Here is an 18,288-nt window from a genome sequence, read left to right on the forward strand (position 1 = left end):
GTTGAACTTAACTGGTTTATGTTTAGATAATCTCACTCATTTGGCATGTAAATCAGATTATCTACTGTTTCTTTCATACAGTATTTTTTTAAAAAAAGAACTCCTAATATTTACTGAATATTTATATAAATTGCATTGAAAGAAAAATGGTAACTTAAATAAAAGCTTTCCACCAGTCTGACACATTTAAGAGATTGGGTAGAGATTGATAGAAAAGATTATATTAGTTCCTTTCTCTTCTTGTGTAGAAATACCCAGAGGCACATGATAGTATGAGCAACTGAATTTATCATATGCCCTTTTAAAATATTAAACATAGAGGAGATTTTTAGTATCCCCTTCATTCTCACAAAAATAGTTTAACTGTATTCAATAAATGGAGTGTGTTTTTCTGTCTCCTCACTGTCAGTGCAAAGCTCTATTTGATTGAAACTCAGCTTGGTAAAAGTAAATTCATCATACTGAAAAGAAGATCCAGTTTTTGAATTTGGAAGGATTGTACTATTCATTTCTTATGAAATGCTTTCAATATACACAGCTTTATAAGGATGTGACCTTTTGCTTCAAAGAGCTAATTTGAAGACAGGCTTCCTAACTGAATAACTCAGAATATTCTAAAGTGGTTTAGCAATACAGTTTAAATTTTTTATGCTACAATGACCAAATTAACAGAGCTAAAGCTTTGACCTCTCCATAGGAGTGACACCTGGTGTTGGTTGGTATGTGTGGGCTACACACACACTTGTACATGCTCATGCATTTCATCATTTGCACATTCGCATAATAGTATCTCAGCATACTCCTATCCCTCAACAGTATCTACTGGACTGACTTTTTGTGTTCTGTTACTAACAGCAGGAAGGTAGCAGAAGCCAAAGGTGCCATATATTTACATGCATTTGACTGATCAGATGGTCTACAGAGGAATATTTATGGGGTTTCACCAGTCATGGAAGCCATGCAGGGAGGAGCTAATGACTGATACATAATAGATTTAATGTCTTGTTGGAGCAGCTGGTTCCTAGGAAAATGGGATGCCTCACCAGTCACTCTGAATATTCCTGCTGCCTTTTCACATATTTTGCTTTCTTCCATTATCAAACTTATTTCTGAAATCGTTGCTGGATCAGCTGTCCCTGGCAAAGTGTGGAAGATCCTATTTGATATTGGTTAAAGCACACCCACACAAAACAGTGATATTAGGTGCATGAATAAAACATAAGAAGTGTTAAAACCTGATTTTCCATAGCACCACAGCAATGACAAAAAGTTATTACCAAAAAACATTCTTGACAAGATGAAATAAATAGATCCAATAGTGCATAGAAAATTGGAGGTTTGCACCCCTCATGTGTAAAGTCTGCACAGAGTAATTCCCAAACTGTAAAGAGTCTGATCATTCCAGATCAGCCATTTGACATTTTTCCTACTTCTGACCAATGACCCTGGAAACAACACTGCCCAGCACTAGCTCTGTAAACTGTATTGTGATATTAAAGACTGTTTCTCAATCTACAGTATAAGAAAAAAAAATCTTACTGCATCCTCCAAGTGAGCAGTTGTTTCTTCCTTTCACTTATGAGAATATTTTATACTTAAATATTTGTTAATTTGTATATGAAAAGTAACAAATTCTGAAATACAAAGAAACAACAAGAAAGCTTGAAGAAAATAAAAAAGTCTGCAAATTGAATGTGTGATTTATGTCACTGGAACAAGGCCAAGTCCTGTATCAATATATCTGTCCTCTCTCAATCCTTTATTTTAAAGTTATAGAATAATGCTTGTTGCATTGGCTTCTATGAGAAAGGTGTGGGTGTGAATGTGAGTGCACTGGAGTTGTTTCTGAATTATGGTGACTAAGGCAAATCTATCATGGAGTTTTCTTGGCAAAGTGTGTTTAGAGGTTGAGTTCTCCAAGATCACCCAGTGGGTTTCCATGGCCAAACAGGGATTTGAACCTAGTCCTAGGTGCAACACTCAAACCATTAGAACATAATGGCTCTTGGGAGATCCCCTCTACCCTCTCTACTGTAGCACTGTTTCTGACCTTTTTGAATGCCTGCAGGAAATGGTGGTGGCAGCAGCGCTTTGGCACTTCCCTTCAAAGTAGTACTTTGAAAATGTTGAAGGATTTGAATATGTCTAAGTTTGGGGTGAAACCGACAACTCCAAAGGGGCAGCATGATGCCACTTCTGAGAGAGCCAGATTGGGGCTGTGGCAACAACATGCCACAGCCCCAATCCAGCCAGCTTCCACCCCAAATAGGAGAGAAAAAAGTTGTTCCTATTTGAGTTGTAAAAAAAACCCACCCCTTTGCCTGTAGAGCTATATCCAAGATGGCTAGAAGCTGGCTTTACTGGGCCATCTGTTTCAGCCCTTCATCATCTTTTCTGGGTTAATATCAGACAAAGTTATCACATTGAAATTAAAGCCTATAATCACTGCTAATGTAGTCAACACTTTCTTTGTTTTGCCTTTTTATCCTTTTTGATATGTCTGTGTTATCTTAGGCCCACCTGTGGCTAGTCTCCTGTCCCACACATTGTACATAGTTATCATAGTTGCCTCCTCATCCTCCTCATTCATACAGTCGTTAGAGTGGGGACAAATGGTTATGTCTTTGGTGTCATTTTCCTTTGATTCATCATTTATTAGATGCCTCTAAGTTTTACCCTTCACATGTCATATCAAAAATCATAATTTTGGTTGCAAAACCTGCCCTTGACTCAAACATGAGGTCAACATATAGTCAAGTATATATGGCACACACAAGTTAAACCAACCTGAGACAACAGAGATTATCATATGGAGGCTTACTGTCACTAAATCGTCCCTAAAGCGTGGTAGTGTGATAGCCAGTCATGCTTGTCCCCATGATTAAATAATTATGGAAGTGTCCACTCACCTCTCCCATCATTAAAGCATTCATGGAGCAGCCATTTCTCCATTAGTTCCTGTTATTGGAGAAAACGCTGCTCCGCGAATGCTTTAATGATGGGAGAGGTGAGGGGACACTTCCATAATGATTTAATCATGGGGGACAAACGTGACTGGCTATCAACCTGAGGATAATGGAGCAGAGGACAGAATAGGGGAATTTCAGCACAAAATAAGTAAAGAGATAGTATAGGAATACCTGTTTAACCTAAATTAATTTAAGTCTCCAGGACCAGATGAGCTACATCCAAGGGTATTAAAAGAACTGGCAAATGTAATATCAGAGCCATTGGCAATAATCTTTGAAAACTCCTGGAGAACAGGAGAAGTCCCAGCAGACTGGAGGAGGGCAAACGTCCCCATCTTCAAAAAGGGGAAGAAAGAGGATCCCAACAATTATCGTCCAGTTAGTCTGACATCAATACCAGGAAAGATTCTAGAGCAGATCATTAAACAGAGATGCAACAATCCTATGGCAATGCCATAATCACAAAAAGTCAACATGGATTTCAGAGAAACAAGTCATGCCAGACAAATCTAATCTCTTTCTTTGATAAAATTACCAGCTTGGTAGATGAAGGGAATGCTGTGGATATAGTATATCTTGATTTCAGTGAGGCCTTTGACAAAGTTCCCCATGACATTCTTGCAAACAAGCTTGTAAAATGTGGGCTAGACAAGGCAACTGTTAAGTAGATTTGTAACTGGTTGACTGGACGAACCCAAAGGGTGCTCAACAATGTCTCCTTTTCATCCTGGAGAGAAATGACCAGTGGAGTCCCACAGGGCTCTGTCCTGGGCCCAGTACTGTTCAACATCTTTATCAATGACTTGGAGGAAAAAATTGGGGGAATACTCATCAAATTTGCAGATGACACCTAATTAGGAGGAATAGCTAATACTGTACTCCAGAGGACAGGAGTCAAAATTCAAAATGACCTGAATAGACTAGAAAGCTGGGCCACAGCTAACAGAATGAACTTCAACAGGGAGAAATGTAAGGTACTGCACTTAGGGCGAAAAAATGAAATACACAGATATAGGATGGGGGACACCTGGCTTAAGGAGACAACATGTGAAAGAGATGTAGTAGTCCAAGTAGACCACAAGTTGAACATGAGTCAACAGTGTGATGCGGCAGCTAACAAGGCCAATGCGATTTTATGCTGCATCAATAGAAGTATAGTGTCTAGATCAAGGGAAGTAATAGTGCCACTATATTCTGCTCTGGTCAGGCCCCACCTGGAATATTGTGTCCAGTTCTGGGCGCCACAATTCAAAAAGGACATTGAGAAACTGGAGCGTGTCCAAAGGAGGGCGACTAAAACGGTGAAAGGTCTGGAAACCATGCCCTATGAGGAATGCCTTAGGGAGCTGGGGATGTTTAGCCTGGAGAAGAGAAGGTTAAGAGGTGATATGATAGCCCTGTTCAAATATTTAAAGGGATGTCATATTGAGGAGGGAGCAAGCTTGTTTTCTGCTGCTCCAGAGACTAGGACCCGGAGCAATGGATGCAAGCTGCAGGAAAAGAGATTCCACCTCAACATTAGGAGGAATTTCCTGACAGTGGAACACACTTCCTAGGAGTGTAGTGGAGTCTCCCTCCTTGGAGGTCTTCAAATGGAGGCTGGATGGCCATCTGTCGGGAATGCTTTGATCTGGATTTCCTGCATGGCAGGGGGTTGGACTGGATGGCCCTTGCGGTCTCTTCCAACTCTATGATTCTATGATTTTATGATCACACCATCGTGCTTTAGTGATGATTTAGGGATGTTTTCGGGATGGTAAGCCTCCATGTGATAATCTCCAACAAGAGTTTGGAAATTGTGTGTGTCTATGGTGTTTATCAGACGAGCTCTTAAAGAGGTACTATTCCAGTGTGACTCCTCTAGCTGCCTCCTGTTGCATGCTGGGATTGGCAGTTTTAAGGAGGGGTATTTAGAATTCTCAGGCAGAGAAGTTCAGCTCCTTAAAACTGCCAATCCCAGCATGCAACAGGAGGCTGCTAGAGGAGTCACACTGGAATAGTAGCTCTTTAAGAGCATAGTGTGATAAACATCTGTGTGTATTACTACAATGCCCAGAAACTTCTATCATTGGAGGATTCTAGGGACATAGTACAAAATGATAAGTTGTATATATTTCTCATATGTTCAGATTTAGAATTTGTTTATTCCCAATAAACATCAAATAAATTTTATTAAAATTGTACTTGCAAACAAAATGGTTTGATTTCTTACTTCTGTTGAAGGGACACCCACTCCTAGAAGTGATGACATATTATAATATGGATTTTTTTCATCCTCATCCACACTGCCCACTTCCTTAGGATGCTCTGAAAATTCTGGGAATTGGCTTTCATATAGGTACTTTTGTTTATTATTAAAGATAGCCAATAGTACAAACAGCTTCATTTATATTCTGCTTCATAGTGAACTAACAGTGTCTAAGCAGTTTACAACTGTAACAATGTATAGGCCTTTTCCTATGAATATTCATTTAAAATGAAATATTAAGGCAGATACTTAAAAACTGGGAAAGGTATTTGAAGTGCAAGGAGGGTGTTTGTTTTAGCAGCACAGAGTGGGAAGCAGGATTTGAGAGACAGCAATTGAACTCATGGGTGATAATTTGTATTGGTTACAGCTCAGATATTTTTAATGTGGAGCAAGGCAAGGAGGATATTGTTAACAGAAGGCCGACCCTGATTTCTGATGCAACAATCCTATCCTGCATCCTAGGGAATATAAATTGAAGAAGCATGGTACAAACTGGGGTGAATCCTCTCATGTAGGTATGAGGCTGGCATGCGAGCATCCATGCTATCCTGGGGCACATTGGGATCCCTGTGGGAATCAGAGAGTTTAAAACCTTGTCTGCCCCATCAATTGCTATCACAAAGCATCTCCTATCAATGTAGTGACAGGAATATAAAACCAAGGAAAATGGGGAGTGGGTGGCATCAATTTCCCTAGCTGCTCTTAAAATAATGAAACAGTCTTGCTATGAGGTCAAATAATAGCTTTACTATGTGCTCCAGGCAGGCCCTGTTATTGATAATCCAGGGGAAAGGTTTCCCCAAAAGAAAAGGTTTCCTGCATTGAAGCCCTACCTCCTGAGAGAATTGCTAATTTATTCTCTCTCAGGCATATACCTGTGCATCTTTGTTTAGCTTTAAAACAGCAGCCACATGCAGACTAATCAGTAGGCATCTCTCCTGCTCCATCCCTTCTACTTTTCAACCCTTCTACTGCAGCAAAGAAAGCCCCAGGCAAGTGTGTGAGGGTTGTATAATGCTTGCAATGTCCACTGGTTGCTATTCTTTTACCACATTAGCTTTAAGAAGTTTTACAAAGCAAAATAGCCTATTATCACAAACATTTGCATTTAGAATGCTACCTGGCTTAGCATGATGACAAGGTTTCCAGGACTAACACATTATTAGCATATGATTTGGTCCAAATGATCTTAACATCCAGTGGAAAAATCTAACTAAGAGGATGTAAATAAAATGACCCAGTCCCTAAAAGCATGTTGCTTGCTATGTACAATACTTTTAAATTTAAGTTTGCTGAAACCAACTGAAAATAATACTTTTATTGACACTATTGAGTTTTGGATTGGGACCTGACATTTTAGCAATAGCATTTGGCAAACCCTTACTCTTGAGGAAAGGGCAACACACTCTTCACAGTTGAACTCACTTTTCAGAAATCTCCTTTTATTAAATTCTGTTTATCTAATAGCTAACAGAGAGCAAAGTGGGTTATCTCAAGTAGGATTTTGAACAGTGATGATACTCCCATAAAACACTAAGTTGTTTCTTATTTCTTTCATGTAGAAACAAAATCCTGACAGCTTAGAAATCAGTGGGTACAGTTGTAAAGATTTTATTTTTTTGTAGCACTCCGGCAGGACAGCATTTATATACCGCATGCTGCAGGAATGCTTCAAAGCCACGGTGGTGATGGAAAAGCCATTTTTTTGCCAGCTCAAAAAGGAGAGGCATTTTGCTGCCGGTGGGTGTCATGGCCCTGATCTGGCTTTCTCGGGGGTGGCATGAAACCACCCCTTCAGGGCTGCCTCTTTCGGCCCTAAATTGCACACTAAAGAAAATTGGAAGATTAAGGTGTTGTTGTTTTTTAAACTAAATTCAATGTTAAACTGGCAGAAAATTTGGAATTTTGGAAATGTCTGCCCTTGCTCTTCCATACCCATGCAGCTTCATGGATCTCCTGAGAACTGGCTACAGAAAATATGACATCCTTCTTGGGATGGACAGAATAATTTTAAAAAATTCAAAAAATGGTCAACAATGAATTTCTAGTGCGATTCTCTGCAGTTTCTTTGGGATTTATTCTGTGTGGGAAATATATGTAACTTTTTATAAATTTTATAACTGTATATAAAATTAACATTTCTGCACTGAAAATATTTCTTGTAAGAAAATGTTATTTTATGCACAAAATAGCCACATACAAGCTTGCCATCTGTAGATTTAAGCATGTGGCCATGGCAAAGCAGTCACATGTGTATGTGTGGCCATTGAAAACCATGGGACCTGAGGTCCTGCAGTTTTTTTTGCATCCACTGGGTGTGTGTGTCTGGAACAGTACCTCCCCCCACCCCCAATACTAAGGGCTGACTGTGCATTTCTTTCCCTTTTTTTGCCCATAGTAAGTCCTGAACTGCAAATTGTTTCCAACTGCACAGTTTTTAATGATTATCTAGCAGAGAAGAAAAAAAATGGGAAACTTGACTATGAGAATGAAATTTATGATAGTATATATCCTTATTCTAAGAGTCTGTACAGGATGGTAATTGTTCCCTATCCTTGCATATCCAATTCTGTGGGCTTCAATAACCAATAGCCTGTTGTCTGAGCAAGGTAGACTGCTGTATGAGATCACTTGTGTATGTGCCTTCAAGCTGCTTGTTTACATATGATGATCCCATGAATTTCATAGGGGTTTCTAAGTATGCAGAGGTGGTTTTTCCAGTCCTCCCTCTGAAATATACCTATAGCACCCTGTATTTGGCTGTCTCCCATTCAAATACTAACTAGGGTTGACCCTGCTTAGATTTCAAAATAAAACATGATCTAGTGCTTTTAGTGTATTTAGGTAACTATCGCTACAGGTTGACAAATTCACTCCACACTTGGAGGCCAGACCATCACAGGATTCAGAGAAAAACATAATTGGATCTTAACCTTTATTGAAGAAAACATAAGATGTATAGCAGGCAAAGGAATAATGGAGCCATCTAGGTGTTGTTGAACTTCAGCTCTTAGCAGCCTAGCAAAGATTATGAACAACTTCTGGATGCTTTGTACATCTCCCCCACCCCAGGTATAGGATTACATTGTGTGTAAATTTGTTTTTGCATTTATTCTGAAACTTTGATTTGAACTGAATAACAATAAGACAATAACAAGATTGGTAAACAAATAGACCATAAAATAAAAGAAAGATGAGCTTATTGTTGGTCTTCTGAATAATCTGTAATACCAATTGTATTGAAGGATTTATGTTCACCAGTGATTGATCTTGAAATTATTATTTTCACTAGCAAACCATTCAGAGATTTATTCCCTTTCTTATTGTGAAGTTAAGAGATACTCTAAAGGAAAAAGGGGAAAAAAATAACAATTATTTTGCATCTTCAGGAACACTGAAACACACTGTCTGCTCTTAACTGAATTTCATTCTTTGAAATTGCATTTTTCCATTGCTTTAAACTGGAATTTACTTGAAGGCACACAGCAGCAGCAACAACAACAACAACTTCATTAGTATTGCTGCATCTGTCTTGGAACATACATTGTGAAAGTAATGCTGTCTTTACAGTAGTCAAAATAAGATGATGAGGAGGGGGGTCAGCAGCCAAGAACAAGTCAACAGAATCCTATTCAGGCTTCTCAGCTCAAACACATAAGCAAATATCTGAATAACAAGCTACTTCCAGTGGGACAATGGATTCTATAAGCAGAGAGATGGGGTAGCCATGGGTCCTTAGGACCGCAGCGTAGCTTTGGCACATCCTCTGGACTCTTAAGATACATGCATCATGTAAACAGCATACCTCCAAAGTGACCCAAAGCAGCTTTATTTTGGCCTGTTTGTATGGGGCCAAAGTTTGGCTACCAGTCCTGAAAAATACTAAAATCAAGTCTTAGCAAAATAAAGGAGAAAAAAACAACAACACCCAGGGTCAGGGATGTTCCCAGCAGACAATGATCACTAATTAAACAGACACTAATCCTCTTTGCATATCCTCCCACCCTGAGGCCTTGCCATTCAACAACAGAACAATACACAGATTAACATGGAAATCACTCCTCCCTACACAGGTCACTCAGTGTGTGTGTGTGTGTGTGTGTGTGTGTGTGTGTGTGTGTGTGTGTGTATACCCTGCTCTCTTCCATGCCAACATTCTCTGAAGATGTCAGCCACGGAAACATCAGGAATAAACTGTTCTAGAACATGGCCATATAGCCTGAAAAACCCACAAAAACTATAAAAAAATATGTCATACCTCCCTTCTTGTTATAGCTGTTGCATTCTGAGGGATAGGTGTGACCTTAATGTCTCAATAATTAAAAAATGATTTATATTGTTTCTCTGCTTATTCTTAAAATAAACCGGAAATGTGAAGTGTGTGGCACTCCAACTGTTGTTGCACTAGCCAGCATTGCTAATGGCATTTGGAGGATGATGGTTGTTGCAATCCAGGTGTATCCAGTGGATCTACTATTGAAGGGATAATAATCCACTTTTTATTTTACTAAATGAGAGCTCTCCAGGACCATATACATTCAGAGGTTAATAACAAGCAAAATAAGAACAATAATAATAAAACAATAACAAAGAAAAAAACAGTGTATGAAAACAATATACTTGCCCAATACAACAGACTGGAGGAGCTAAGGAAAGTTAGGCCTGGTTCAAAAGACCTGCTTATCTGATTCCAAAGATGTTACCTAGAAGCATTAGCCTCATTTTGGAAATTGCTTTAGAAAAATAGGGGATACTTATCAAGAGTTATATGTAGTTTCAATTGTGTGTGTGTGTGTGGGGGGTAGTTGTAAAATGTTTAGTAAAGCATGCTCAGCAGACATGCTTAAGGTAGCTGTCTGGATTCCCACCTCTGCTTTAGGTGACTACTGATTAAAATCAATGTGTAGTGTCTGTTTGCCAGTTTTTCTCAAAATTCTTGAATGTGCACAAACTAAATTACAGTGGGCAAAACGGGATTGAGCTGTGAGCCCTGGAGACTCACATTTTAAACAATGTTTGGGTAGCTTTTCCATAGGAAGAGGGATAGCTTCAATTATTATGCCCATAAGTGCTCAGTGTATTTATTTTTGTACAAGCTAACCTAAAGGAATTTCTTCAACAGAAACTGTTCTCCAGTGATTGATCCACTTAAAAGGTCACCACTTGGTATTCTGTGAGATCCTGAAGGAAATTTGTTTCCAGTTAAAAATGATATGCCTGTTCTTTTACATTTCTATTTACTGGTTGATGCATCTAAAATTTAAAGAAAGGATATAACTGAATTTTAATAACATACTGCATATGGTGAGTACACATACGTAGGGGGAAAGTGGTAAATGTCTGAACATTTCCAAACAAAATACTTTGGTAATTTATTTAGTATGAAAGATAGGTAGTTATTTAATTATTGTTTTTTTGTTTACATTGACAGTTCTACCAGCAGTAGCATCTAGAATGTTTCAGGAGAGGATGATGGGAGGCTTTTATTTGGTCCATGGTCATTGGTGTCATTGGGCTTCTGGCATGTTCACCCATACTATCTACAGCAAATTGTTGGCAAAGAATATCAGATTATTTCACCCGTTGCCACCCAATTGGTGGATCTCTTTGGCACCTTTTCTTATAGTGTTTCATCATACAGTAAAATTGTTATTGTTTAGGCAGCTATTGATTTTATCAGATGGATACATTTTATAAAAAGTAAAGGTAAAGGTTTTCCCTTTGATAAGGTTGTCAAATCATGTTCAACTGTAGAGGTTAGTGCTCATTTCTGTTATTAAGCTGAAGAGCCAGCATTGTCATAGATGACTCATTGTCAAAGATTGACTCCACAGAATGTACTTGAATGTTTACTTGCTTTCAAAGTGTTAGGTTGACAGAAGCTGGGACTAGTGACATCATTTAGCACATGAGTCTCGAAGCTCACTCCATCACGTGGCACTTGGGTCTCGAACTGCCTATCTTGCAGGTGTCAGAGTCAGCATTTTAACCACTGAGCCATCACATCTCACTATACATTTATATTTTCCCCTTTTAAAAATGCAACTTTTTTTAGTGTGTGTGTGTGTATGAGTGTGTGTGTATATTTCAAAATGAATTGGATTTCTTGCTTTAATTGTTGTTAGGTATTCTAAATAGTGTAAGGTACTAGAAGGGCAGGAAATGAAATTTGATAGATAAATATATAAATGAAATGGATTGGTATATTATCTTATGATAAGTAATGTGGTGATAGTAATAACCATATCAGGACTACCTGGGTATTTCACCACCCAGACCAACATAAAGTTTTCCTGTATGACCTGAGGCATGTGAATCACATTCAGAGCAAGTGTAAAGGATTGTGTTTCTGGACCTATAATAAAGTGGAAAAATTCTGTTGGTCTCATCACAAATCCTAAATTCATAGACTTACCTTTAAAGACCATTGAATTCATTCTTTTAACAAATTAGTTACTCCTCTGAATTTAACAGGTAGTTGGTGGATGGCAAGCCATTATCTGTCCAACACTGAAAGGACAGTACATCTGGAAGTAATAATTTTATTTATTTATTTTGCACTACATGGTATGGCATGGAAAATAGCATTTTTAATACATAAGATATTGTAGTACGCCTTCTGTATTTGTGTACTTGCCATCCATGGATTTGAGCATCCATGGGTGGCAAGCCTGGGGGCAACGGCAGAGGAGGAGGAGGGAGGCGGCAGCAGGGGAAAAGGCAGCAGAGCGAAGAGGAGGAAGGAAGAGGGAGGTGACAGCAGTGGTGGAGGAGGTGGTAGGGCAAAGTGGAAGAAGAGGGAGGATGAAGGAGGGAGGCGGCGGCAGCAGTGGAACTGACAGGGCAAAGAGGAGGAGGAGGAGGAGGAGGAAGGAAGGAAGGAAGGAAGGAAGAAGATGTGGAAGAGGAAGAGGCAGGAGGAGGTGGGAGGAAGATGAGGAGGAAGAAGGAGCAGGAAGAAATGGCAGTGGTGGGGGTCCCTTGATGCCCGTCTCCTCAGGGGAAAGCAGAGAGGGAAGGAGGTAGGATCATGTGCTGCCATGTGGCCGTGCCACTATTGAGGACAATGAAACTTGAGCATCTGCAGATTTTGTCTGGAACAGATCCCCACAAATACTGAGGGACCACTATTTTGTTTAGATTTCTGACTTACTATTTGAGCAAAGCTTCAGTTCAGACCTATTTTCTGTCTTAATGCCATTCATCTATCTATCTATCAGTAACTGATGGATGGTGTGTGTGTGTGTGTACCTTTCCAATGCCTCAGTTATTTGGCTCACACTATTCTCTTCCCTCACTCCCATCCCAACAACTGAAATGCAAAATTTTATTTTCTCATCTAGGCAGTTAAATCATGATGTCAATTGCAGATCAAGGACAAATTCATTTGCCCCTAATAACTGTCTCATTTGGAAAAGCTTGGACTGTTTTCCTAGTTTACAATGAAGCAATATGTGCAGTGATTCAATATTTTCTGAGTTAAGCTTTATCGACATACAGTTGCACTTTCGAACTTGTCCTTTTTAAAGCTGTTACTCTGCCATTCCTTTCAAGCCTTGATGGAATTTATAGAAACCTTTCTCCAATAGATTTTGTTATCTTGTTTGCTTAAGCAGTGCTGGAAATAGACCATAATTCTAATTCTTTCAGAGAAATCCTGAACCAAACTTTAAAGAAGGTTTGCTTCTTGTGGTGACCCAATCTGATCTCTGGTAAATAGACTGTTTGGGGATTTGTATACAGACCTTCAAAACCTTTTGATCAGGATTGAAAATGGGCAAGGGAAATATGCACATGCCATGACAAATGTTCCCTCTCTTGAGACTTTGTCCATTGTCCTTTTTTAAAATGTCATGTCTCTTCAGCTCACTTACATATGCCAGTAGTGACAAGTGGGGATTCTGGAGAATGTTATTGCTGCTGTTATTATCACCACCACGCTTCTTTTACTCCAGCACTCAGCTGCTGCTACTATACTCTCACAGTCTTATCATGTATCAGAATCTGCAATGAGAACCAGAGCACAAATTAAAATCTGATCACTATTTATTCTGCCATTTGTGCTGTACAGTATATGTGAAATATTTTGTTTGTTTACTACCACAAACACACCAGGAGGTTTAAAAAAAAGCTCTTTACAACATCCTGTTATAAGGCTTTCACATAGAAATCCCCACTAGGCCCAGAGGAGAAACAAAGTAAGGGAAAGGATTCCACGATTGTTTGCCTTACTTCATGTGACCTGCTTATGTCAGCAACAGGTACCCTAAGTGTTCAGAGTACCAAATAATACTCTACTTATGTTCTTTACCATGTATCCTTTTAATGTTCTTTTATGCTAAATCTAAATATACTAATAGTGATTTTAAGACTAAGTTTTGATCCGTTAGGCTAAGTGATTATTCTTACTTTGTAGATGATACATAGCATCCTGTATACTAATAGCAAATTCATCATCTGAATTCAGTGTGCCCACATCATATGTGGGGGTGCCATATGCGGCTTTCAGTTTACGCTGAAGCCATGCACCAAAAGCAGCGATGGTGCATGCATCTGTGGTGTGCATACTGCACTGTGCCATGCTGTATGCACAAGCTCCATTGTTTTCAATGGGACTTGACTATACATGGTATTTCCCTTAAATGGGGGGAATAGGGGCTTCCGGAACAGATCCTCACATAAGGGAAGGGCTGGCTGTAAATTTACATAACCACAAAGGTACTTCTGTGCTTCTGACAAGCACAGAAGGGAAGTATCAGCAGGTTTGGAGTAACTTTAAAAGGGTATTTTTCATGGTTTTTTGGGCTATGTGGCCATGTTCTAGATGAGTTTATTCTTGACGTTTTGCCAGCATCTGTGGCTGGTGAAATGTCAGGAATAAACTCTTCTAGAACATGGGCACATAGCCCCAAAAACCCTTTTAAAGTTGCTCCAAACCTGGTCTCCTGAGTCATAGCCCAACACAAACAACAGACCCCTGAGTTTTGTTGTTGTTGTTCGGCTTTTAACTTCTACTTGTTTACAAACTTCAGATTGCCACAATACTGAATGATTCCTGGGATTTATAGACTGGGGAAGGACTTCAAATTTCCAAGTCCACATCCCTGAACTACAGCAGTAAATGTCTTAGGCAGAAAATTCTAAATATCTCAATTTAATGCAAAGATTTCATGACATGGAGCTATGGCAATTGTTCTTGTGTTCCTTCAAGTCATTTCTGACTTATAGGCCTGTTACAGACTGCCAAAATAAAGCTGCTTCAGGTCTCTTTGGAGGTATGCTGTTTAAATTATGCATGCATCCTAAGAATCCGGAAGCTGCACCAAAGCTGCACTCCAGTGCTTAGGAATGGAGTGTGGCTTTGGCCCGACCTCTAAATTCTTAGGACCCATGCATCATTTAAATAGCATACCTCCAAAGAGACCCAAAACAGCTTTATTTTGGCAGTCTGTAACAGGCCATAGTGACTCTAAGGCCCTATCATGTAGTTTTCTTGGCAAGATTTGTTCAGAGAAGGTTTGCCTTCCCCTGAGTCTGAGAACATATGACTTACCGAAGGTCACCCAATGGGTTTAATGGCTGAGGTAGAAATTGAACCCTGGTCTCCAGACTTGTAGTCCCACATTCAAACCACTATGCCATGCTGCCTTTTAAAACATTATTAAAGAGCTATAACTGTGTAGCATATACATATATCTGTGTTCTTTCATTAAAGGGAAAAAATTAAGTCCAATAAAGCAAGCTGGATACCGCTGAATGCTTGAATATAATTTTGTATTTTTCCATTAATTTCTTAGTGCACCAAAATGGACTGATTGGACTTGTTGTCTTCATGAGAAAAAAATGTATATTTTCAGTATAAGGAAACAGTATTTTGACATGCTATATTTTAACCAGATTAAATTTCAGTGAAGCTGTGTTAGATAACCATTGTAACAGTTATATTCAAATCACAATTAAAAGTGGGATAGGGACCTTTTTCTAACACATATATGCAGTCACCAATACAATGAGTACTTAACACAGCAAAAAGGGGAAAGGGGGGATGCTGTGTGAGTTTAATAAACATTTTTTTTAAAAAAAATGTTAAGTATTTATCTTAAAAAAGATTTTAACCATTCTATTTACTTTCTGGATGGTTTTGCTTGCATTGGTTTTCTAAGCCTTTAAAAAAAAAATCCAGGCTCAATTTTACACAAAAAGTTGCAGATGATTACTTGTTAAACCTACTCAGATGAATGCAATTTTTCCATCACACCTCTCCATGCCTCTCTCTTCCTCTCATTCCCTCGCTCTCGGTAAACTCCAGTAGATTACCAGCATAAATCGTTATTCCCCATTTAGAGAAACTCCATTTAGGAGTTTCAGCATTATCTTCTCAATATCCCTTCCACTGATATAGTCCAGGGATCAAGAGGTCAGTGATGGGTTTTCAAGTGTGATATTTGGTCTCTGTCACAGATTAATCCTTCTTTTTTAAAAAGTAAATTTATATACTTAAGTGAGAATCCAGGGTTAGAACTTTAAAATAACCAGTTCCCTAGAAGGGAACAAATGCCATTGGGAAATGTCTTCAAAGATTTACATAACCTCTGCAAAACAAATTAACTCTAGTTCATTGCTTCTGCTGACTAAAATACTGTGGGGTGGGAGCTGTATGTTCCTGAGATGCCAGGCTGAACTCTTTGTAATTGTCAACCTCCAGGTAAAATTAAGCTTTCTTATTATAGCAGTCTAGAGAAATTTTCTTATGATCTTGAACCAGCCCTGCACATCCTTGCTCATGACTATCCTTGGTGCAGCAAGAGAGAGCTGACATGAAACTTCAGTTCTTGTTACTCTCTTGAGGGAAACTCTGGAGATTATTACACGGAGGAAAATGATGGGAGCAATCAGATTGCACCATCCTTATCTTGTCCTATTCACATGATCGGGGGAAAGATTATCACACACTGTGAATTTATCCTGTTCTTCTCTCATCCGTGAAGTGTAATGGACCCGTCATTTGGTATTAATGGAAACTCCCATTAATACCAAATGATTCATCCATTACACTTCATGTATGGGAGAAGAATGGGGTAAGCATGCAGTGTGTGATAATCTTTCCTCCAATCGCACAAATAGGACAACTAGGATAGGACAGCATAAGGGGCGCAATCCTCTCCATGTGATAATCTCCTCTGTCAGCCCAAGCAGTATAGATCAGGGCTCTAAACTTCATTTCTTATTGTTTGGGGTGTATTTTCTCAACATAGTAGCCTGCTTCTTTTCAACATAACTTTCCTAAGAAATGTTATCCTGTTTTCAGCATGTCATTAGGCGCTTTCCATTCCAAGTTCTCCATCAAAAAGTGAAAATACTGGATACATATTTAATAGCCCTCATGAGGCTCAGATCCTGTGACTCAGCAGCAGGTGTAGCCTGAAAGCTAAAGAACAGTTCCGGGCAGAACAGGGTGTGGAGTTTAGAATACAGGTCCTGAGGGACAGTAGTAGATGATACCTGACAGGTAAGAATCTAATAGATGCATCTATGCTGGGAGACATAAGCAACAGGAGAAAAGCTGTGAAGCCTTCCAACCTAAACTTTATATCTGGAAACTTTGAGCATGTTAGATCCAGAAATCTCTCTGAGCCTTATCACATTACAAAAGTAAGGCCTGAAGCAGATGGGCCAAATGAAGCAGATTCCAGACGCTTTGAGGGCTAGGCATTTATACAGTGCATGCCCCGAAATGGCCGGAAGCTGCTTTGAAGCCAGCTAACATGCCCCAAAGCTGCTGCAAAAAAGAGCAGTGAAAAGCCACTCCTGTTGGGACCACGGTATTCAGTCGCTATGGTTTCTGAGTGATTGGGGTGGGAATGGCCTCTGGCTGCTTCTTTTGTGCCATATTCTTGGCACCTAAGATGAGCAAGATAGAAGTGGCTTTCTATTTACCTCCTCTCTCTATCAGAGAGCTCTGATGCCACAACAGACTACAAACCTCAGTGTGATCTTGCTTGCCCGATAGATTATTCCAGAATGACAAAGGCATGGAAAGGAAATACTTTGAGAGTACATGGCAAGGTAAAAAGAAAATCACTTCTTCCTCACTGTCTCTCATCTTATTTTTGCAATGCAATAAGGTTCTGAAGGAACTTAAGGTGACAATATGCAGCAAAGCTTCTATGGTATACACACTTGCCTGAGAGCATATCATAGAACTCGTTGGGCTTACTTCTGAGTAAATATGATTTCTTGTTAGATATTATTTTATTTGGGGAGGACAGTAATGCAAAGTATAGGTTTTTGCATGGGAAGAAGATGTTTGAAGAAGTTAATCACACTGTATATGTAAAACTGCTTAGCTAGACATATTGTGAGGTGAAATTTCTCCAAGTTAAGTACTTCAGAAGATTTTTTTCCTCTCCCACTTTCTCTTGGGGTGGGCGGAGGAAGATGCTCTTTTCTTCATAGTCTTTTGTGGCACTTGCCACTGTCCCCTGTTCTCCTCCCTGCATATCCCAGAACAGTGATATAGTTGATCATTGTGGTGGTGCAAAATTATGCAAAATTATATCTAGACTACCAACACAGTTATTGCTGTGTGCTACTAGCACTTCAGCAATCCAGCAACAAATAAACTAGAAGGGAAGAGAGGTGTTGTCCTAGGGTCATTTCTAATCTTCAGCCTTACCTTGGGAAAAGTGTTGGAGAATTCTGGCTCCTCTGAGGCTGCATTTACACTTCAGAAATAATGCCATTTGACACCACTTTAACTGCCTTGGCTTCATGATTATGAAATCCTGGGGTTTATAGTTTGTTATGGCACAAGAGCACTCTCACAGAAGGTTAAATATTCCATGGAACTACAAATCCTATAATTCCACAGCACTGAGCCATGACAATTAAAGGGGTGTCAAACTGAATTATTTCTGAAGTGTAGATGTACCCCCCCCCCCATTTCTTTGCTTTTAGATACAGTAGAGAATTTTGAGAATGCCCCTGGACATTGTAGTTTTAAATCCTGATTCCGTCTTACACAATGGACATTTTACTAGAAACTCTGCAAGAATATACAGCACAACA

At 39.3% G+C, this 18,288-nt stretch overlaps 1 protein-coding gene across 12 annotated transcripts in view; it reads left to right on the forward strand.

Annotated features, from left to right (window-relative positions):
- Nucleotides 1-18,288, forward strand: part of DMD (dystrophin) — a 1,477,396-nt gene that overhangs the window by 285,678 nt on the left and 1,173,430 nt on the right. The gene's annotated exons all lie outside the window — the stretch shown is intronic.

The sequence above is a fragment of the Sceloporus undulatus genome, chromosome 3 (genome assembly GCF_019175285.1).
Source record: "Sceloporus undulatus isolate JIND9_A2432 ecotype Alabama chromosome 3, SceUnd_v1.1, whole genome shotgun sequence".
Lineage (NCBI taxonomy): Eukaryota > Metazoa > Chordata > Lepidosauria > Squamata > Phrynosomatidae > Sceloporus > Sceloporus undulatus.